Raw genomic sequence first — 24,951 nt, forward strand, 5'->3', positions numbered from 1 at the left:
CATTGATTTGTTTTTTTCATCCATTCAACATTTTTCCTTTTCTAGGTTCTAGATCTCAAATCACTTGTAGTGACACTGTCGATGTATTAAGTCGTGTAGTTTTAGGAGGCAAGTGAAAAAGAGAAGCAAGGGTGTGGTGAAGCTCACAGAGACAAATTGACAGACAGAAATAGATAGGTGTCTGTAGACTAATAAGAGCTGGATAAGTTGGATGGGAGCACAGTTGCTGCACTTGTGTCCCTGAGTGACAAGCCCACCCACCCAACTAGAGTTCAGGGGAGGGGTAAAGTGGAGAGACAGTACTTGGGACTCATCCGCCTAGGAGTGATAGTTAAAACTGACGTGTCCTGAGTTCCGGTCAGCAGCTGCTCCTACACACTCAGGAACTCTCCATTAACATTTAAACTGACTGTCAAGTCCATAATTTTGTCCTCTCTCTTCCACCAATTACCTTCTTCCTTTTAAAGTGTTGAAGTCCTCCCTGCCCACTGGCACATTTACCATTGCCTATGCAATCTTCTAGTATTTTCCATTTTCAAAATGAGTTCACTTTGTCATTCAGCCTTATTTCCCTTATCCTTCGTTCCTCTACTTCCTAAGCATATTATGTGACTTCAACAATTATACTGAAATTGAATTCTCTGAGGTCCCCAATCATCAATCTATTTATATTTTTCTAAGCTTCATTCTCCTGGACTTCTCAGTTGAATATGAGACCATTGACCATACCTTTTTCTTTATATTTTTTCTTGCTTTGTTTTCCTCTGTTACTCAACAAAGCCTGATCTTTTCCTACCACTTTATAATTTTGGTTTTTCTCTGAAAAATTCAATTATTTTTTCCTCTACATATTTGCCCTCAAATGCTAATAATCCTCAAAATTTGTTAGCAACTTTCTTTTGCTCTTTCTATAGTCTCTTGCCTGTGGAAGCTTCACATAACTTCGTGACTTTGCATTTCAATATCAGATATAGGGCTTGCTCAACCTACACAACCTGCTTGGTGTCTTTGTTTGTTTGTTTTTTTTCTTGTGAGGAAGATTGGCCCTGAGTTAACATCTGTTGCCCATCTACCTCTTTTTGCTTGACGAAGATTGTTGCTGAGCTAACATCTATGCCAATCTTTCTCTATTTTATATGGGATGCCACCACAGTGTAGCTTGATGAGTGGTGCTAGGTCTGCACCTGGGATCCGAATCTGCAAACCCTGGGCCTCCAAAACTGAGCACGCAACCTTAACCACTATGCCACAAGTTGGTCCCACTCCTTGGTTTCTTATTCCTCCAGCTCTGGTAATATATCACTATTTACTTGTTGTGTGTATTCACTTTAATGTACTGAAGATATATAAATGTCAACATGTTAAAATATAACTCTTAGTAATTAATATGTCCTGTCTTCCCAAATAGATTTTTATGTTGCTTAGCAAAATAAGCTCTGACTTATGCTTCTTTCCAAAATGGGTTTTTAAATGTCTGATAATCAAGCAAAAACTGTTTTAGATGAAAAGGAAACTGAAAAGTTTTATTTATTGGTATAGATTAAGAAGCACGCATAAATATGTACCAGGGGGTTTCCCTTTTTTATTAGTCAGATCACTCTTACCAGTTTGGGGCTTAAAGTACCAGTGGTACTTTAGGAAAGCAGGATGGTAAAAATTGGAGTTGTATGTGCATTCACATTCATACTCTCAGCTTTGGTTGATGCCTTAATCATACTAAACTTCATATCATCTCCATTTATGCCAGAAACCTCCATCAAGTCTTGCTCTAAACCCGTGTCTTATGCTTTCTTCTTATTCTGTCTAATTCCAGAAACAATGATGGAGTAGCCAGCTCTCTTGGGAGACCTCTGATTGTGTCTCTGGTCAAAACCAACCTCCCTCATTTCTGGTAAGCCCCTTCTGTGTCTCAATGTCCAATAACCTGCTCAGTGGGTAGCAGGATTTCCATGAAATGGAATTTTGCTAGAAGTGACTTTCTACCTCTTTAAAAATGTTTAGAGTTTGTAGTTTCTTGAAAATGTTTGGATTTGAGAGAATTTAAACATGCTGAAAAAGAATTTATTTACAGAACTTTATAAAAACATCAACAAAGATACAGGGAAGCAGGGACATGGACACAAATTAATCTTTTGACCAATAAATATGTTTTAATTCTTAACTGAAAAATAAACAAGGCAGGGATAAGTGCATATCAATTGAATTTAAAGTCTGATTGGAACAAGAGAAAAAACTGTGGAAGTTTGAAGAGAGATAATGAAAAGCTAAGAAAGGGGTTCTAATCTAATAAAAAGACAAAATTAAAGATAAGATATGGAGGATTAAGAGGAAAGGAAAAAATAGCAATTCAGGAAAGGTGAGAATTATCAGAGAAGCATATAAATCAGCAGACAGAAAAGGCCTGTCAGTTTCATTGTGGGAAAGTACTATTACCAAATTATAATAAAAGAAACAATTACACAGGAAGAAAAGCACTATCACCAAACCTTTAAAAATATATTAGTGATTCAGAATATTAGCTTCACTCGTGTGAGGGAAAAAGGAATTTTAAATAATTGGCATGATGTGAAATATCAGTTATATAACTGCCCAGATCCTTAGGTAAATGATTTTGATATGTACACGAGAATATCTAAACAACACACACAAAGTTAGAAAGAAAATATCAGGAATAACAGCTAGTGCTTTATGACAGAGTTGGTAGGGCTTGAGTGTGTAATATTACTTAGGCTCAATTTGATCATTTGATGGAGGATTCAAAAGTAAGCAATTGTATATATAAATTTTTCTATTATATAATATTTCTATTATATTTTGTACTATAATTATAAACTATAATTTATATCAAATTGTTATAGCACAATTATATGCTAGAAAATATCCTAGACAATTTATATTTATCATGTTAACTCCTATAAAATTTATGAAATGTATTTATCATTATTTTCACATCAATGAGGAAAATGGGATTAAGAAATATTAAACAACTTCCAGATTACACAGTGGGTGTTAAAACAAAGTCTTAGCGAGTCCCCAAAATCATGCTCTTTCTACCAGTATATTGCTTTCCTCTATGTGTGAATTGAAATGAGGATGCAATTTGCATGGATTAATTATCTTTATATCTCAAATTTTAGCCTGTGAATATACTTCAAAGTCCACTGTAAATGACTGGTTTATTTGGACTAAGTTTATTTGAATCTAGGAGTCCACAGTTAAAATGCAAATATTGTCAAAATGGTAACGTATGTTTACCTTTGACCATCAAAGTTTCTCACCCAAAGTAACCTATGAGATCAATATCTAAGAGTGACAAGAAGGAGGAAGGACATTGGAAGGAAAATTGGATTATTGGCCCTACCTGCAAAGCAAAGCTCAGAAAAAACTCCCTGCTGGCAGGTCTATGGACTGCGTGTGGGGAGGCGGAAGGTGGGGCATGAGCTCCTTACCTAAGGAAATAGACAATGAAATGGGAAAGGAAGTGTCAATCCACCAAAATCAAATTTCTTGAATTTCTTACAGTACCTTGGACTTTGTGCTTTATAGTAGGACATTAAGGCAAAATTTTAGTTGGTATAGCTCCCTTCTGCTGTGCTCCATCTCAGTCCCTGTGGCTTCTAGATGCTCCTGGAGAGCATCTGTAGGAGGCCTCCATAGGGCCCAGGTGCTTGCATGTTGCAGCCATGTGGTTTAGGGGTCAGATCTAGATAATCTTGCAGCATCGTTACCTTGGGTCACTGATGGTTGCTGATGGAGTGCGGGTATTGCTGTTACAGAATGGGAGATTAGTGGCGGAGCAAAATGGCGGGGTGAGCTGACCCGGGATTCTCTCCCCTCCAAAATACAACAAAAGATTGGAAGAACTGAATTTCAGAGAATAAACATAATGCCAGCTCGTTAGAGACCTACAATACCAAGAAGGCAGAGATCATAACCTTGCTTACACCTTCGGAGGTGCTGGAATGGTAGGAGAGAACATCGCTCCCTCCCCTAGAGTCTGCGATGGCTGCGGCAGCGCGGGTTGGGAAGGAGCGGGGGAGGGGCTGCGCGACTGGGGGATCATCCGGGACTCCTGCCGATGATTCAGTGGAGACCCGCTGACAGGGGGAAGGCTTCCGTCCACGGGGACCCTATAAATCAAGGGCCTAGGGAGACCAGAGAACAGAACTGATCTGAATCCAGACCGGCGCGTGTGAGTAACAGCCCCTCCCCCCTAACAAAGCCAGTGGGGGCAGCCATCTTGCCCGAAGGCAGAGAGCTAACACGCTGCTCTCGACCCCCATCTAGTGGCGACAGGCTGTAACTGCAACTGAATTCTACCACCATGAGAAAAAACCGCTCCTCTACCATCCAGCAATTTATAAAAGCCCCAGACCAGAAGGAAAACAATAAAAACACAGAATTAAGTCCTGAGGACTTGGAATTAGGTAAACTAAGTGATAATGTATTCAGAGCAGCTATAATCAAAAAACTCAATGAGGTAGAGAGAAAGATAGAGAAACAAGCTGAGTTCTGGAGTTACTTCACAAAAGAGATTGAAATCATAAAGAAGAATCAAACAGAATTACTTGGGATGAAAAACACAATGGACCAGATAAAACAGAATACGGATTCCCTGAATGCCCGTGTAGACAACCTAGAGGAGCAAATCAGCATAATCGAGGACAGACAGGCTGAATGGCGCCAGACAGAGGAAGAAAGAGAACTAAGAATTAAAAAAAATGAGGAAAATCTCCGAGAGATAATGGATTCAATGAGGAGTAAGAACATAAGGATCATAGGAATTCCCGAGAATATGGAAAAGGAAAATGGAGCAGAAAGTGTGCTTAACGAAATTATTGAAGAGAACTTCCCAGATCTAGGGATCAACGGAGAAATGTGTGTAGAGGAGGGTTTTAGATCTCCTAGATTTGTCAATGTAAAAAGACCCACCGCAAGGCACATAGTAAAGTCGGCACATAGGAATGATAAGGAAAGAATACTCAGGGAAGTAAGAAAAAAAAAGAGAATAACCTATACAGGAGCCCCTATCAGACTGTCAGCGGATTTCTCTACAGAAACCCTACAAGCTAGGAGAGAACGGAGTGATATATTCAAAGCTTTAAAGGATAAAAACCTTCAGCCAAGAATACTCTATCCAGCAAGAATTTCCTTCAGATATGAGGGAGAAATTAAATCTTTTCCAGACAAACAAAAGTTAAGGGAATTTGTAACTAAAAGCCCTCCATTACAAGAAATCCTCAAGAAGGCTCTCATACTTGAAAAAAGAAAAAAGGGAGAAAGGGGACACAATCCACAGACTAGGGAGACCGATGGATAGAACCAGAACAGGATAGCAAATATTCAGCTATAGCATTAGGGTAAAAAAAGGAAACTACCAAAACAAGGGCGATCTTAGCACTCTAACTACAAATTAATAAGACGAGTTGGAATAAAAAATGAAAATAATTATTTAGGAGGGGAAGAGCAAAGGGTCTAAATCAGTATTGGTCGAGTAAGTAAGAGACCACCAGAGAATAGACTATATTATACACGAGATTCTAAATACAAACTTCAAGGTAGACACTAAAATAAAGTACAGAACAGAGTCACAAATCATAGATAAGGAAAAATCTAAGAAACCCAGCATAAGAAATTGCAGTATTAAATGGGTAGTCTAAAGCACACAGGAAAAGAAACACAGGAAAACAAGATAATGAGTGACAGATTGACAGCATTAAGTCCACATGCATCAATAATCACTCTCAATGTGAACGGATTGAACTCTCCAATAAAAAGACACAGAGTGGCAAAATGGATTAAAGAACACGATCCAACAATTTGTTGCCTCCAGGAAACACACCTCAGCCCCAAGGACAAACACAGACTCAGGGTGAAGGGGTGGAGGACAATACTTCAAGCAAACAGCAAGGAAAAAAAGGCAGGTGTTGCAATTCTCATATCAGACCAAGTGGATTTCAAAATAAGACAGGTAAAGAGAGACACAGAGGGACAATATATAATGATCAAAGGGACACTTCATCAAGAAGAAATAATGCTTATAAATATCTATGCACCCAACACAGGAGCACCACGATTCATAAAGCAACTATTAACAGACCTAAAGGAAGATGTTAAAAACAACACAATAATAGTAGGGGACCTCAACACCCCACTCACATCAATGGACAGATCATCCAGACAGAAAATCAACAAGGAAATAGTGGAGCTGAATGAAAAACTAAAACAATTGGACTTAATAGACATATATAGATCACTCCACCCTGAAAGACCTGAATACACATTCTTCTCAAGTGCACATGGAACATTCTCTAGGATAGACCATACGTTGGGAAACAAGACAAGCCTCTACAAATTAAAAAAAATTGAAATAATAACAAGCATCTTCTCAGATCATAGTGCTATAAGGCTAGAAATTAATTACAAGAAAAAAGCTGAGAAAGGCACAAAGATGTGGAGACTAAACAACACACTACTGAACAAGCAATGGATCATTGAAGAAATTAAAGAAGAAATAAAAAAATACCTGGAAACAAATGAAAATGATAGCATGCCATACCAACTCATATCCCAAGCTGTATTAAGAGGAAAATTCATCACAATACAGGCACATCTTAACAAACAAGAAAAATCCCAAATAAGTAACCTTAAAGCACACCTAACTGAACTAGAGAAAAAAGAACAAATGAAGCCCAAAGTCAGCAGAAGGAGAGAAATAATAAAAATCAGAGCAGAAATAAATACTATTGAAACGAAAAAGGCAGTAGAAAGGATCAATGAGACAAAGAGCTGGTTTTTTGAGAAGATAAATAAAATTGACAAACCACTAGCCAGACTTACAAAGAAAAAAAGGGAGAAAGCTCAAATAAACAAAATCAGAAATGAGCGAGGAGAAATAACAACAGACTCTGCAGAAATACAACAGATTATAAGAGAATACTACAAAAACCTATATGCCAACAGAATGGATAACCTAGAGGAAATGGATAAATTCCTGGACTCCTACAATCTCCCAAAGCTCACTCAAGAAGAGGCAGACAATTTGAACAGACCAATCACAAGGAAAGAGATTGAAACAGCAATCAAAAACATCCCAAAGAATAAAACCCCAGGACCAGATGGCTTTCCTGGGGAATTCTACCAAACTTTCAGAGAGGATTTAATACCTATCCTTTTCAAGCTATTCCTAAAAATTAGGGAAGATGGAACACTTCCTAACACATTCGATGAGGCCAACATCACGCTGATACCAAAACCTGACAAGGACACCACGAAAAAAGAGAACTACAGGCCAATATCACTGATGAACATAGATGCAAAAATTCTAAACAAAATTTTGGCAACCAGAATTCAGCAATTCATCAAAAGAATCATACATCAGGATCAGGTGGGATTCATACCAGGGACACAGGGATGGTTCAACATCCGCAAATCAATCAACGTGATACACCACATCAACAAACTGAGGAATAAAAACCACATGATCATTTCAATAGATGCAGAGAAGGCATTTGACAAGATCCAACAGCCATTTATGATAAAAACTCTGAACAAAATGGGCATAGAAGGAAACTACCTCAACATAATAAAGGCCATATACGACAAACCCATAGCCAACATCATACTCAATGGGCAAAAACTGAACCCCATCCCCCTGAAAACAGGAACAAGACAAGGATGCCCTCTATCACCACTCTTATTTAACATAGTACTGGAGGTCCTGGCCAGAGCAATCAAGCAAGAAAAAGGAATAAAAGGAATCCAAATAGGGAGGGAAGAAGTGAAACTCTCACTGTTTGCAGACGACATGATCTTATATGTAGAAAACCCCAAAGAATCCATTGGAAAACTGTTAGAAGTAATCAACAACTACAGCAAAGTTGCAGGGTATAAAATCAATTTGCATAAATCAGTAGCATTTCTATACTCCAGTAATGAACCAACAGAAAAAGAACTCAAGAATACAATACCATTCACAATCGCAACAAAAAGAATAAAATACCTTGGGGCAAATTTAACTAAGGAAGTGAAGGACCTATATAATGAAAATTACAAGGCCTTTCTGAGAGAATTGGATGACGACATAAGGAGATGGAAAGACATTCGATGTACATGGATTGGAAGAATAAACATAGTTAAAATGTCCATTCTACCTAAAGCAATCTACAGATTCAACGCCATCCCAATCAGAATCCCAATGACATTCTTTACAGAATTAGAACAAAGAATCCTAAAATTCATATGGGGCAACAAAAGACCCCGAATTGCTAAAGTAATCCTGAGAAAAAAGAACAAAACGGGAGGCATCACAATCCCTGACTTCAAAACATATTACAAAGCTACAGTAATCAAAACAGCATGGTACTGGTACAAAAACAGGTGCACAGATCAATGGAACAAAATTGAAAGCCCAGAAATAAAACCACACATCTATGGACAGCTTATCTTTGACAAAGAAGCTGAGGGCCTGTAATGGAGGAAAGAAAGTCTTTTCAACAAATGGTGCTGGGAAAACTGGAAAGCCACATGTAAAAGAATGAAAATCGACCATTCTTTTTCACCATTCACCAAAATAAACTCAAAATGGATTAAAGACCTAAAGGTGAGACCTGAAACCATAAGGCTTCTGGAAGAAAACGTAGGCAGTACACTCTTTGACATCAGTATTAAAAGGATCTTTTCGGACACCATGCCTTCTCAGAGAAGGGAAACAATAGAAAGAATAAACAAATGGGACTTCATCAGATTAAAGAGCTTTTTCAAGGCAAATGAAAACAGGATTGAAACAAAAAAACAACCCACTAACTGGGAAAAAATATTTGCAAGTCATATATCTGACAAAGGCTTAATATCCTTAATATGTAAAGAACTCTCACAACTCAATCACAAAACATCAAACAACCCAATCAAAAAATGGGCTGGAGACATGAACAGACATTTCTCCAAAGAAGATATACTGATGGCCAATAGGCACATGAAAAGATGCTCATCATCGCTGATCATCAGGGAAATGCAAATCAAAACTACACTAAGATATCACCTTACACCCGTTAGAATGACAAAAATATCTAAAACTAATAGCAACAAATGTTGGAGAGGTTGCGGAGAAAAAGGAACCCTCATACACTGCTGGTGGGAATGCAAACTGGTGCAGCCACTATGGAAAACAGTATGGAGATTCCTCAAAAAACTAAAAATAGAACTACCATACAATCCAGCCATCCCACTACTGGGTATTTATCCAAAGAGCCTGAAGTCAGCAATCCCAAAAGTCCTGTGCACCCCAATGTTTATTGCAGCACTGTTTACAATAGCCAAGACGTGGAAGCAACCTAAGTGCCCGTCAACAGAGGAATGGATAAAGAAGATGTGGTACATATATACAATGGAATACTACTCAGCTGCAAAACAGAACAAAATCATTCCATTTGCAATAACATGGATGGACCTTGAGAGAATTATGTTAAGTGAAATAAGCCAGCAAGAGAAAGATAATCTGTGTATGACTCCACTCATATGAGGAATTTAAAACTATGGACCAAGAACAGTTTAGTGGATACCAGGGGAAAGGTGGGGTGTGGGGTGGGCACAAAGGGTGAAGTGGTGCACCTACAACATGACTGACAAACATTAATGTACAATTGAAATTTCACAAGATTGTAACCTAGCAATAACTCAATAAAAAAAAACTGAAAAAAAAAATTTTAGTTGGTATAGCCAGCATATGTCATTGATTTGAACATGCATGTTTTCACACTTTAAACTCTCTGAAATTAGGATGTTTTACATTTTATATAACAGATCATTGCCTCATAGTTAAATTGGCAGCATTTTAATTTTTTATTAGTGGAGTATCTTGCAATTGATGGCACCTTAGATTTTATTAAGGGCAGTAAGTGAGGTTCATCAGAGAATCAGAAGAAAATGTATATGAGCCTGTTCTTGGGTCTCCCACTGATGCTCAGCATCACTTCTGGTGCAAATTCCCTTCTGATATGAATTTCCTTAGTCTTTAATTACAAGACTAATATTTCATAAATGTGCCATTCAAGGTCCTTGTCTGCTCCATTCCTCTATGAAGATGGTGTGATGTTAATTGAGAAAAAGAGTTAAAATATTTCGTTTATATGAGCAGTATATTTAAAAGCTATGAAATCTTCATGGCCTTTAAAATAGGATTTTAAAAATCTCATAGGATTCAGGATACTTTTACTTTTAAATGAATTTTGAAGTTTTGCAAGATGTTTTCTTTTCGTAAGCTTCTGTAGTCAAAAGAAATATTTTAACTAAGTAGCTGGCCTGAGATGTAAAGATTGAGTTCGATCTAAAAGAAAGTCTTCAGTCTCATAAATTGAGGGCTGGCTAAGCTCTGAAAGCAAAATCTCTGAGCTGTATGTTTCTAACTGGATTCTCAGTTTTTGTTTTGTTTTTTAATAAGGCATAGTTTTCCATGCAGTAACATATGTTTTCAATATTTGAGCATTCTCAGCCATTTTCGCCATATGTTTGTTGTAATCAACTAACCACACATGGGCAAATTCTGCCCTTAGATGAGTGCAGAGAATGCTCACTGGGGTCGAGGAAAGAAAGCACATGTCATGCAGCAACCCACAAACCAGACTTTTCTGTCACTATTTGCACATAATGAATGGTGCAAATGAATGATTATAATATATTTTGGTAGTGACTCTGATTGCAGAAGCTCTTTGGCTCTGAGAATGTCTGAGATTAGCCATTTGACAAAGAAGCTGTTGAAAGACTTGGGGAAAGTTGTGTGCAAGGCTGTGTGTGCGTTGGGTAGGGGGATGAGGAGCATCAAAAATTGTTTGTAATGTAGCATGTCAAAAGTTATCCAAGGCATTATTCACTTATTTTATTCATTTTACAATTTAGCACTCTTCTAAGCACTAACTATACATTATCTGCTCTCATGGAGCTCACATTCTAGGGATAAAATACCAACAATAAACAAGCAAGCTAATAAATAAACCAGTTAATTTACGTAAGTTCAATAAAGATGATAAAACAGGATAACGTTATTTAGAGTGATGGAAATATTTTTGCTAGGGTAGTTGGAGAAAGTCCTCTTTCTGAAGAAGTGATATTTAACCTGAGACCACAGTGATGAGAAGGAGCCAGCCATAGGAAATCTGGAGTGTAGGTAAGAATACTCTAGACAAGAGGAAGGCCCTAAGGGTTGGACAAACTCATGGTTCTGGGGGGAGGTGGGACTGAAAGTAAAGGCAGGGACCAGGTCGTGCTGATTTGGGTAAACCATGTTAAGTTTTGTGGGGATTAGTTTAAGCATGCTGGAGTGTTTCAAGCAAAAGAGTGAAGCAAACTGATTTATTTACACATTTGTATTTAAATATTTCATTACAGTTGTTTGGCCAAACGAATAACCACCACAATGATAATTACTTAGCTGTAAGCTTTAAGGGGAAAATTAAGATATGGAATGATCCACATGTGAACTTCACATAATTAACATAAACACACTTACATCTACAGCAGTTATTAGGGAAATTGGAAAGAAAAGCGTTGTGATAATTTTTTTCCATGGGTAAAGATTTTTGAAAATAGAAAAAATGGTTGTACGTTGACATCATAAAGTGATTTTCAAAAGCGAAGTTTGGCAGATGCGCATACAATAAATCTTCTACCACCTCTGTGCAATTTCAATTTGCATCAATTTTTATTCATTTTAAATGTGATATAGTGACATTTATATAACAACATTAAGGATATTAGAATCCTTTGAATGAGGTTTAATTTTCAAAATAGCAGAATAAAAATTTTTGACATATAATAATGTATTCACCCAGCATCTCATCTTCCCTCTCGTTCTCTAAGATGATGACAAAAGCAAAATCATAGGGAAGAAACCTAAATGTTTCAAAATCTTTAACAAATACTTTCAGATAGATTTATTCTCCAAATATTTGCCATGTATTTTCAGGTTTTAAGGTCATCATTAAGTTCCGTGGCATTTTTGAATAGTTATATATGTTGATTAACATAGAGAGATTTACATCAAAACAAGATTGCCTTGCTACAGGAATCTGTAATCTGGTAAATGCAGGATAATTGAACTTTTTCTAGAACTTTTGAGAGGGCATGGATTTTCTCACTTAATTTGTAGGCAAATACAGGAATTGTCTATTCCTTGGCTGCATCAGTAAGACAAGCTAGTTCATGCTGTGGTAACACAGCTCCAAACTCCAGTGTCTCACAACAACAAAGGTCATTTCTCCGTCATGCTCCATGTGGTTGGCAGGAAACTTCCGCTTTTCATAGTCATTGGGAATCCAGGTTGATGGAGGAGCCATGATTTCTTTTTTCTTCTTCAATCTTTTTTATTGAGCTAAAAATCACATAACATAAAATTCACTGTGTTGAAGTGTGCAAATCAGTGATTTTTAGTATGTTTGCAATGTTGTGCAACCATCACCACTATCTCATTCCGGAATGTTGCCATCACCCCTAAAGGATATACTTTATCTGTTCACAGCGACTCCTAATTCCCGTTCTTCCTCCCACCCCCAGGCAAACATTAATCTACTTTCTGTCTCTACGGATTTGCCTATTCTGGACATTTCATATACATAGAGTCACACAATAGGTAGTCTTTTGTGACTGGCTTCTTTCATTTAGCATGATATTTTTAAGGTTAATACACGTTGCAGCATGTATCAGTACTTCGTTCTTTTTTATTGCCAAACAGTATTTCATTGTATGGATGTACCACATTTCTTTGTCCATTAGTCACTTGTTGGACACTGGATTGTTTCCACTTTTTGGGTATTATGAATAATTCTGCTATGAACATTTGTGTACAAGTTTTTGTTTGAACATGTTTTCACTTCTCTTGGGTGTATATCTAGAGGTAGAATAGCTGTGACATATGATAAGCCTATGTTTAACTTTTTGAGAAATTGCCAAACTGTTTTCCATAGCTGCACCATTTTACATTCCCACCAGCAAGGTTTGTTGTTCCAATATCTCCACATCCTCATCAACACTTGTTATTTTCTCTCTCTCTTTTTCTTTAATGGACGTCCTGGCGGGTGTGAAGTGGTATCTCACTGTGGTTTTGATTTGCATTTCCCTAATGATGAATGATGTCAAGCATCTTCTTAGGTGTCTATTGGCCATTTGTATACCTTCATTGGAGCAATGTCTGCTCAAATCCTTTGCTTATTTGTTAATTGGGTTCTCTCTCTTTTTGTCATGAAAGTTATTTTTATATTCTGGATACTAGATCCTTATCAGATATATGATTTGCTAATATTTTCGCCAATTCTGTGGTTATCTTTTTATTTTGTTGATAGTGTCTTCTGAAGCACAACATTTTTGTATTTAGATAAAGTTCAATGTATCTATTTTTCACTTGTTGCTTTTGCTTTAGGTGTCATACCTAAGAGACCTTTGACTAATCCAAGGTGATGTGAATTTACACCTATGAGTTCTTCTAAGATTTTTATACCATTAGCTCTAACATCTATACTTGCGATCCTTTCTGAGTTTTTTTTTGTTTTGTGCATTGTGTGAGGGGTCCAAATTTATTCTTTTGCATATGGATATCCAGTTTTTCCAAAACTATTTGTTGAAAATATTATATCTCTGTACTGAATACTTTTGGTACCTTTGTCAAAAATCAATTGACCATAGATGAATTTGTTTATTTCTTAACTCTCAATTTTATTCCCTTGACCTATATTTCTAGACTTCTGCCAGTACTACATTGTATTGATTACCATAGCTTTGCAGTAAGTTTTGAAATAGGACATATGAGTCCTCCAACCTCATTCTTATTTTTGAGGATTGTTTTTGCTATCTGGACTCCCTTGCATTTCATTATAGATTTTAGGATCAGTTTGTCTTTTTCGGCAGAAAAAGGAATTTTGGAATAGGGATTACATTGAATCTGTCCATCAGCTTGGGGGGTGTTGCCATCTTAATGATATTAAGTCTTCTAATCCACTGACAAAGTGTATCTATTTATTTAAATTTTCTTTTATTTAAATATGTTTTGTGGCTTTTAGGGTAGAAGTTTTCCACTTCTTTGGTTACATTTTTTTTCCTAAGTATATTATTCCTTTTGATGCTGTTGAAATAGAATTGTTTTCTTAATTTGTTTGTAGCTAACAGAAAGAAATACAATTGAATCTTTGTACATTAATTTTGTGTCTTGTAACTTTGCTGAACTCATTTACCAACTGTTCGTGTGTGTGTGTGTGCATGTGCGTGTGTATTCTTTAGTGTTTTTTATATATAAGATCATTGCACCTGGAAATAGATAATTTCACTTCTTTCTTTCCAATCTGGATGACACATTTCTTTTTCTTGCCTAAATGCCCTGCTAGAAATCCTGTACAGTGCGGAATAGAAGTAATGAGGCCAGATATCCTTGTCTGGTTGCTTATCTTAGAGGGAAAGCTTTCAGTCTTTCACCATTAAGTATGATGTTAGCCATGGGTTTATCACCCTTTATCAGGCGGAGGATGTTTCCTTCCATTCCTAGTTTGTTCAGCAGTTTTATTACAAAAGTGTGTTGGATTTTGTCAAAGGCTTTTGCTGTGTCTATTGAGATGATCATGTTTATTTTTTTCTTTATTCTGTTAATATGATGTATGACATTGATGATTGATTTTAACATGTTAAATGAATTTTGCATTCTTGGGATACATCCGACTTGCTGATGATATATTATAGTTTTATATACTACAGAGTCTGTTTGTTAGTATTTTATCTACATTCATAAAAATATTGATTTGTAGTTTTCGTTTCTTGTGATATCTTTGCCTGACTTTAGAATTAGGGTAACACTGGCCTCATAGAATGAGCTAAAAAGCATCACTTTATTCTCTATTTTTTCGGTAGGCGTTTGGAAAGGATTAGTGTCAATTATTTTTTAAACATTTGATGTAATACCCCAATGAAGCCACCTGGCCCTGGGCTTTTCTTTCTTAGAAGCTTTTTGATTGCTAACTCAAACTCTTTGTTTGTAATAGGCCTGTCCAGATATTCTATTTCTTCTTGAATCAGTATTGGTAGGTTGTGCATTTCTAAGAATTGGTACATTTCATCTAGTTTGTTGGAAAACAATTATGCATAGTATTCCCTTGTCATCCTTTTTGTTGTTGTAAAGCAAGAAGTAATGTCACCATTGTCATTCCCAATTTTAGTAGTCTTCTCTCTTTTCTTCATCAGTGTATTTATAGGTTTGTCCATTTGTTTTCATTGATTTCTCTATTTTTCCCCCTATTTCAGTTATTTCCACTGGAGTCTTTATTATTTCTTTCCTTCCTCTTGCTTTGGGTTTAGCTTTCCTATCTTTTTCCAGTTTCTTAAATGGAAGATTGATTTGCAATCTTCCTCCTCTATTAAAGTAAGCATTTAGAGCTAGAATTTTTTCACTAAAGACTGCTTTAGCTGCATCCCATAAGTTTTGGTATCTTGTATTTTTGTTTTCATTTATCTCAAATATTTTCCAATTTCTCTTGTGATTTCATCTTTGACTCATTTTTTATTTAGGAGTATGTTGTTTAATCTCAATGTATTTGTGAATTTTCCCTTCTACTATTGATTTCTAGTCTTTTTCTATTGTGATCGTAGAACATATTTACAATTTCAATCATTTTCTGTTTATTGAGATTTGTATTTTGACCTAAAATATGGTCACTCCTGGAGAATATTCCATGTTTTCTTGAGAAAAATGTGAATTCTGCTCTTATTGGGTAGAATGTTCTATAGATGTCCATTGGTCTATTAAGTCAGGTCTATTTGGCTTATACTGTTGTTCAGGTTCTCTATTTACTAATTGATCTTCTGTCTAGTTCTAGCTTTTATTGAAAATATGGTGTTGAAGTCTCCAGTTGTTATTATTGATTTGTCTATCTTCCCTTCAATCTGTCAGTTTTTGCTTAATGTACTTTTGGGTTTTGTTGTTAGGAGCATGTATTTTTTATAATTGTTATAGCTTCTTGATGGATTAACACTTCTTTCATTATAGAATGTCCTTCTTTGTCTCTATTAACAATTTATGTCTTAAAGTCTATTTTCTTTTTTATTTGTATAGCCACTCCAGCTTTCTTTTGGTTACTGTCTGCATGGAATATCTTTTTCCATCCTTTTACTTTCAATTTATTTTATTGCACCATTTTAATTTGTTGTCACATCTTTAACTACATATTTTTTGTTATTTTCTTTTTGTTGCATTGGTCATTACAATAAACATTTAATTTGTAACAATCTAGTTCAGATTAATACTAACAATTTCAATAGTATACAAAAACTTTGCTCCTCTATGGCTCTGTTCTACCCCACTTTTAAGCTGTTATCATCACAACTTATTTCTTGGTATATTTTGTGCCTAACAACACAGATGTATAGTTATTTATCTAAGAAGATTGTTTTGAATCAAAAAGAAAAAAAGTATTTACAAAGAAAAATATATTATTATGCCTTTTATATTTACCGTGATGTTTACTTGACCAGTGTTTTTTATTTCTTCACATGGATTCAAGTTATTGTCCATTGTCCTTTCAGTTCAGCCTGAAGAACCTTTGTAGGTCAAATATGTTAGCAACAAACTCAATTTTAGTTTATCTGGAGATGTCTACGTTTCTCTTATTTTTGAAGGAGAGTTTTGCTGGATCCAGAATTCTTGATTAACAGATACGTTTTTTTTTTCCCTTTAGCACTTTAATATGTCATTTCCACTGCCTTTATGACCTCTATGGTTTCTGATAAGAAATCAACTTTGATCGACTAAAGATCCCTTGTATGTGGTATTATTTCTGATTGCTTGGTTTCAAGATTTTATTTTTGTTTCTGTCTTTTATCAGTTTGATTTTGACATCTCTAGATATGGATCTCTTTGAATTTATCCTACTTGGAGATTTTTAAGCTTTTTGGATGTGTAGATTATTGTTTTTCATCAAATTTGGGAAGCTTTTGACTATTATTTTTTCAAATAGTCTGTCTACTCCCTGTCTCTCTCTCTCTCTCCTTTTCTGAGACTGGCATTATGTGTTTGTTGTTGTGTTTGATTATGTCTCATCAATCTCTTAGACTTAGTTTATTTTTTATTTTTTTCTCTTTGTTCCTCAAACTGCCTAATTTCAACTGACCTATCTTCATGTTCGCTGATTCTTTCTTCTACTAGCTTGAATGTGTTGTGGAGCCCCTCTTGTGAATATTTTATTTCAGTCATATTTTTTTAGCTCTAGAACACAAAGAATATATATCTATACTATATATTACCTCATTTTTAATATTTTCTAGTTGCAGAGATGTTGTTTTCACACTTTTCTCTAATTCTTTACATAAGATTTCCTTTAGGTTTTGAAAATATTTAAAATAACTTATTTAAAGTTTTTGTGTCATAAACTTAATGTTTGGGCTTCCTCAGGACAATTCTATTGATTGACTTTTCTTGTTATGGGCTACATTTTCCTGTTTCTTCGAATACCTCAATTTTTTTTGTTGAAAACTGGACACTTTCAATATTACTGTGTGGCAATTAAAGAAATCAGATACACACTTGGTTTTTACTGGATTGCTTAAAATATGCTTACTCTATATATAGAATATTTTTGAAGTAAGACCTCAAATTTTCTTCCAAACACTCAAAGCTTTTCTAACTAACATAGAAGTACTCTGTATAACAGAGTAAATTATTTCCAGTTATTCTTATTTTTTTCCCCAAAAGTAGCTTGGTAAGCTTTAGGGGTGTTTTGCCTCTAAGAAGCTAATTTCCGAAGGCATTCAATTTTAGGACAATAACTCATCAAGAAGCAGAAAAAAATGAAAAGTAAATATTGACATAGAATGAATTATCAGTACCCTATGTAAGATGTATCATTATTAAGTATGCAATCCTAAACAAAGGTTATTATTTTGATCCAGTCCAAACAATACTGAGTAAGGTTTACAAATAGGCATTGTGATCTGGTGGATTAAGTTCTAGCACAGGTGTAACAAGTATTCTTAGTTCTGGTATTGCCTTATTAGAGGACTTTGTTCCTTGGGCTTGATTTTCTTATTTACACAATGGATCCAGTTGGATCATTTCTAATATTCTATAATTTAAATCTGAAAATCCCTAAATTATCCAGAGTGCTGTTTATTTGCCAAATTGTGTCTCACAATCTCTTTCTGATAGATTTCTCTGTTCACAATGGAACTTGTTCAAAATCTGACATCTTAAATCTTGTAGCTTTTAAAATAGAGCTCTTGTGTCCCCAGTTTTTTCTTTTACATCTATATTTCTAATGCTGAGGATCAATTAAAACTGCCTATTCTGTAAGAGCTTCTCTCTAAACATAATATTCATTTTTATTTTATTTATTTAATTAATTAATTTTATTTATTTGTTTTTTGAGGAAGATTAGCCCTGAGCTAACTGCTGCCAATCCTCCTCTTTTTGCTGAGGAAGACTGGCCCTGAGCTAACATCCATGCCCATCTTCCTCTACTTTATATGTGGGACACCTACCACAGCATGGCTAGCCAAACAGTGCCATGTCCGCACCTGGGATCCAAACCGGCGAACCCCAGGCCACTGAAGCAGAACATGTGAACTTAACCGCTGTGCTGCTGAGCCGGCCCCTAATATTTATTATGTCCCATATACATGGTAATTCTTATTCTTGCTAACTGTCTTGATTCAGCAATGAAAGAAGGGATAACTCTTGAACGGTAAAAAGGTTTAAATAATCAGCCTAGCAATTACCAGGGTACGGACAAGTCTTTTGTACAATAGAGATTTTCAAAGGTGGCAAAGCAGCAAGGTCTGTGAAGATGATATCTGGAGCCCTGGAAAGACCCTGTCCAAGCCCCATCACTACTACCCTGTATCTGTTTTATTTCGTCCCTATACCCTGTGAAGGTAATGTGATAAGAGGTTATTTGAAGAGAAGGATAAAGGTGAAGACGGTGCCTGCTCTAATTTTTCTGTCAAATGTCACTAAAGGCAGAAAACCACATTTTCTAATGCCTATACCTCCATTCTAGTGGGTTATATCTTTACTTATGCATTGCTCCCCACCTCCCAGCTTCATTCTCTGCTGTCTGGCCCAGGTAGATAAAGAGAATGAAACATAGGTACTGGCTGTAAAAGAGCAGAGTGATGGAGCAGAGGGATTTTAGTTGAGTCTTTCTTTCTCTCGTTCATCATAGCATACGATTGTGAGATTTTCCTTCCTCAACTAATGAGGACCATGAGCAAATGAGTAAATGTCCCATTTCTAAAGATTTCCAAAAGGTGAAATTTGAAATTCATTTTTCATTTTTCACTTTCTTTTATTGTTTTATCCTTTAACATGGAAATGGAAAGACAGCTCCACCTTTATTTTCCTTAAGAAAAACAATTCATAAGAACATCAGTTCTGCAAAGAAACCAGACATCATTTCCATGATCTCTTCCATGTACGTTCTTTCCACTAACACTCATAATTCAATATTTTGCTGTCACAAAGCAGCATGAATAACCCTGATGGTGATTCTATTGAGAAAGTCCCAAGAGTATAAGAGTAAAATCTAATTTAGCAAAACTTTCTGGGTGTCACACATGCCCCTGAGCATATTGTTAGTAAATTGCCCAGAATCTATACTTCCCTGTCCTAATATTTAGAGTATGAAGAGTCAAATGAGTTTGCTTTTTAAAGAAACTCTTGTCTTCATGAGTAAAGTAAAAAAAACCAATGGCAACCTAGACACCTCACAATCCATTCTGCAAACATTTTCATTAAGAATCTTGTGATAGTTTCTATGCTATAGGATGCTATGTTTGAGTCCAACTGCCCCTGTGCTATGGCTCCAACATGAAGCACTGAAGTGACATCTTTAATATTTGACCTATGGAAAAGGGTCTAGCATATGGAAAGCGTCGTCACTTGACATATGCTCAGTATATTTTTTAAGCTAAGCTACTTTTTCAGATGAAATGAATTTAATAAGTGATGTTATCTTTCAGTTTTTGTAGAAAACTTTGGGGTCAAGAGTTTCCAGAGTCTACACAAATTCTTGACATAGTAACCTTGGTCTTACTGATGGATGTGGATGTACCCATATCATCAGACTTGGGAGAATTTATGGAAAGTTCCTGGAGAGAGCACAAACTCTGCCCCACAATTGTGCTAAATCAAAAGTCGATGTGCTGCACAACACGTGGGGACTCACACATGCTAGTAATGATTGCAAAGGTTTTGTATGAGCCTTACATAATGGACATAAGAGAGTTAATCCTGTAGACTTGGCAGAAAGCCTATGTTACTTTCTTTAATACATAGTATGGTCCTTTGCACACAAGGGACATTAACTGAATATTGTGGTTGACTACAAAAGAAATTGAAGTATAATGAAAAATAACATGAGACAAGATGACAAGATTTCCTTTTGTTATCTCTTTAGCCACTAACAAACAAACAAAAATAGTCATCACTCTTGCTATACTAGGCCCTATAATAATGTTTTCATATATTTTAAAGACAGAACTGTATTAAAAATCTGTATTTAACAGACAAACGAGCAAAAACAAGCAGTCAAAGTTCCCAGAGAAGGAATTACCAAAGTAGCTTGAGGAAAGTGTAGTATTCAGACAAGCCGACAGGTGAGGAAGAGGCAAGGGTGAGAATACTTTTCAAGAACAGTGAAGTACTTTCTAGTGTCAACTTATGCCAAGGTCAAATAAGAGAATGGCTGAAACTTTGGGCAGCACTGGTGGCAGCAATTTTGGTAGTGGGATGGGAGTGGCAGCAGAGAGGGAGGAAAGAGGACTCAGATTGGGTATCTGTTGGACATCAGCAAGTTGAAGGAGTGGATGAGTGGTCTATTTTGGTCGTCATCTATTTCCCTTGATGAGTGGGAAGAAAGGTTATTTCCTGAGAGTGAGTGATTTATGTTAGGATAAATGTTTTGGAGAGATGAGACTGAGTTTGAAATAGTTGCTGTAAAGAATGGGTGAGAGAGCTGACCAGGCAGCCCTGTGGACCTCATCGAGGTTGCAGACCTTGACCATAGAGGGTCACAAATGTTTTAGAGGGGATTCAGGAACTGCTGTGAATTTTCCTGTTAAACTCTAGGTTTCTCTTGATATTAAGGGCTATATCTTAACTCTCTGACCTCAGCAGACATCATAATGCCTGAACTCTACATAATGATCTACAATTACTTACTGTATGATGAAATATTGACCTATGTCATAAGATGATAACAACAATTATTGACTCATTTATGTGCATCAACAGGTAAATAAGCTTCCTTCTTTTCTGACTATGCCAACTATGTCCACAAACTCTCACACTATAGTTTTCCCTTTTACTCTCACTTTCCTTGTGGTCCAGTATTTTCTCAGTCAAGTGATGGTGATCATAGGATGCTAATCATCTATCAGATTTAGCAATTGCAAAATCTTTTCAGTGGAGATTCTTGGTATCATAGCTGTATTAGGGAGACACCCAAAAGAGAAGACTCTACTTGTATAATAAACTTTTTTCTTGATCCTCATTTCCACATTCTATTTTCCATTTCAGTGATATGCTATTTCTTAATGGTAAGCAATTAGAGATTCAGTTTCAATTCATAAAATCAATATCTTTAGTCCTAGGTAAATAGTATTAGAACTTTGTATTTTGTGCTCATGAGATAGAAAAGCATCTTATTTTATTTGCACCATGAAACTCTAGACAGAGTTAATTCACAGCTAAAACTTGAATTTAAACTGGTTTAGCAAAATAGAACCAGTGATCAAGAACATTGTCTCCGTTTCCTTAATGCCTTGTGATGACATTTTTCCCCTATGTGGGTGGTTAGAAGTAAGTGATGATGATTATAAAAAGCAAAAAAGGAGGACTCAGGGCTTGCATTCTATATGCACTAATATGAAGGAATCAAGTTGAATGCATGGTGTCCAATCTGAGCCATGTCATAGGACAGCTGGGACAAGGCATATTTCACATCAATTCAAAATAATCTCTGTGCTTTTCCATTCATTTTAGTGATATTAAAGAAGGAGACAGGCTGGGCCTCAGGAAGATCATATAGCTGATAGCTTTCAAAATGAGACTATATGGGATGTATAAGAACATCAAGCCTTCATTCTGAATTGTGCAGACAGTAGTCTTCACTTAAAAAGTATGCCAGAAAAAAATTGCCTGATCACAGCCATGTTTTAAGATCTTTAATGCTTGTCTATGATTAGGGGTAAAATGGCTTTAAATTTTTTTTTTCTTTTTTTTTTTTTAGAAATTCTGGCTTTTCTGTGAAGATCAGCCTCTTCCTAAGCTGCATCAACTTCAAATATTCTGCTGGCAGTGTCTGCACAAGAGGCTGCTAGGCTTCAGTCTGCCACAGGCCCTGGGATTCTGCAGGGTCCAGAATCCTATGGTGTATGTCTATTCATTTCAAATAGTTTTCAAAAATAGAAAAATGTGAGAGGATGAATGCTTAATATTAAATGAAAGGGATCTTGTGCTACAAAGCACACACTCTGCCTCTGTTGTATAGAATCATAATTTTGAGGTTGAAATTTATATTCTTAATGTAATTTCAAAGTGGAACACAGCTTTTAAAGCGGTGAAACAATAAAGGTGGCCATGCATAGCTTACAGTTATCGCTGTGCTGATAACGCCTGCACCGAAGGTGTCAGAGTTCTCCACGCACAGGGTGCTTTTAAAACCAGTCAGGATACCAAGAGAAGTACTAAAACACTTGAACCATACTCTGAGAAAATAAGGAGCGAGCGAGAGAAATACCTGCGAGTTTTGCATCAACACTTCTAATATTGAGACTTAAATTCTCATTCTGTTTCTGCCTGGGTTCTCCAGGCACTCTATAACGTTAATTATATCTTGCAACTCCAGGATATCGTTAAGAATATGTGACATCCTCATTTATATTATTTTCAGTTTGCATTTATTCTTATATATCTTTAGGGCTTGAATAATAAAAGGTAAAAATCAAAAAGTCAAACTACAGTCTTTTTATGAATCACAATGACGAACATGGAATATGTACCTCATAGTAGCCTGTACCCATTGAATAAGATTTGGTGCTTATAACCACAGTCACTGAACAGACAGAAGGCAATTAATGGATTCCCAGTTTCAAAAGAAGCATCTTTAGTTAGAAAATGCGAATGAAAATTGCAGTAACCAGTTCTCCAGCACAATGTTTTTCTTACAAGTGATAGGTAGTTTAGGGAGTCAATCACATCAACTTTCTCATTCTTACCTGGATAATATTTTCCCTGCATTAATTTCCAATTTAGCTTATTAAGTATATGACAAATCTGAATGTGCTTTGTGCATTTTATCTCATATTTTAACATTTTTATCCAATTACACAAAGAAACAGATGTAGAATACTTTTATTTTAGGATCAATTATACCATATTGATAAATGAAAATGACGTTGTACCTTATTATTTGCATTAATAAAACGATTCCTTCAATGGGAAACTTCTATCATTTTTCTCAAAGGTTCAAGATTTTCATTACCAATATATGTCATATGTCTTTCAGGCAACAACAAATAGACAAAGAAAGAGAAATGGTTCACACTCTAACTTTTATCATCCCCTCCTGCTTCCCTCCCCACCCCAAACAAAAACAGCAGAAAATTATTTGAACTCGCCAGAGTTTGCTGTAATTAATTGTCTTTCCGGTGTGTGTGCCACACTTCATTCTATGATTAAGACTTCTAACTCAAGAAATTGTCAGCAAAAGACAATATATCACAGTTTAAATATCAGTAATAAAACAGCACAGGAGATATTCTGTGACTACTTAGAATGGAAAGCATTTTATTGAAAAAGGTTTGTTTTCTTTGGCAGCCTTCCATGACCTCCTACTGTTGACAAAACTAGCAGCCTGTCCTGTTTCAAGTGTAACTGCAGCAGAAGCCACTGCTTCAGAGCACTTACAGGATTTATCTCTAAATTAATATTTTCATCGAACACTCTCACGATATACCTTACATAATCTTTAAATTATAGGAAAACGCTAGAAGGGTGTTCTGCGAGTCCCTGGCTGAAGTCGTGCTGGAGATTTACAGCTCTCTCAAGTCGACATTTGTGACTGACCTACAGCACACCAGGGCTGCTATTTCCCTTTCCTGATTCATGATAAGTGCAGCTGCCTCCGCATCAGCCGCCCAAGCCCGTTAATGCTCAGGCCAGTCCCTGATGGTAAATACGCACAACCTCAGCCTCACTTTTTAATGTTCAGCTGTGAGGAAGTCGAATAGGGAATCCGGTTGCCTTGAAACCCTTTGCCAGGAGCCTTGTCACCAAAGGGTGGGTGCCCCAAAGTCCAACTTACCTCTGGCTCTAATTAAGGTGATGCTTTCCAATATAGTTTACGCACCAAAAATAGCAAAATTGTTTTCCCCTTGCAACATGGGTTATAAGGTCCTGCATTGTGATGCCTTCCGTCTTTCGCCAGCACCATAGCTAATTAAGAAAATTGCGTAAAGATTGATATGCAAGTAAATATTAAAGGCACAAAAGGGAAGGGAAAGCAAATTATTTAAAATGTCAGAAAAGCCAAGGCATTCATCTTCCCTGCCACAATTTGTTTTTCATTAATAAAATATACATTGTTTTCCGCTCGGAAAAGTTATTAGTGGCAACACGGTCTGCCTGAAGCTTTGTCTCTTCCGAAATGAAGTCTTTGTTTAGATATCGGTGATGGGGGTTTTGTGCCATTGTCTAATCTGTCAGATTAGATGAGCAAGTGTCTTTAGGGGTGCAAAAACGTGCAGCCACACCTGCTGTGCAAAGCTGTGAATTCACAACTCTTCTGACTATTAAAATGTGTTATGCTGGGAGCTCTTTTGTTGTAATGGAACTGTTGGTGGTTGCGTGTTTGAAGTGGCGCAAGTGTCAGGCCTTATTACAATCATAATAATCACTCCAAAAATAACCTCATATTTTGACCATTTAAT

General features: G+C 36.2%; 1 long non-coding RNA gene across 1 annotated transcript in view; it reads left to right on the forward strand.

Annotated features, from left to right (window-relative positions):
- The window catches only part of LOC139075157 (uncharacterized), a 53,587-nt gene extending 30,118 nt beyond the window's left edge, over positions 1 to 23,469 (forward strand). Inside the window, exons 3-4 of the long non-coding RNA XR_011525278.1 lie at positions 1,814 to 1,891; positions 22,251 to 23,469. This is a non-coding gene — a long non-coding RNA (uncharacterized lncRNA). The remainder of the gene's footprint in view (positions 1 to 1,813; positions 1,892 to 22,250) is intronic.
- The last annotated feature ends 1,482 nt before the right edge of the window (positions 23,470 to 24,951 follow it).

This window comes from Equus przewalskii, chromosome 13 (genome assembly GCF_037783145.1).
Source record: "Equus przewalskii isolate Varuska chromosome 13, EquPr2, whole genome shotgun sequence".
NCBI classification, from domain to species: domain Eukaryota; kingdom Metazoa; phylum Chordata; class Mammalia; order Perissodactyla; family Equidae; genus Equus; species Equus przewalskii.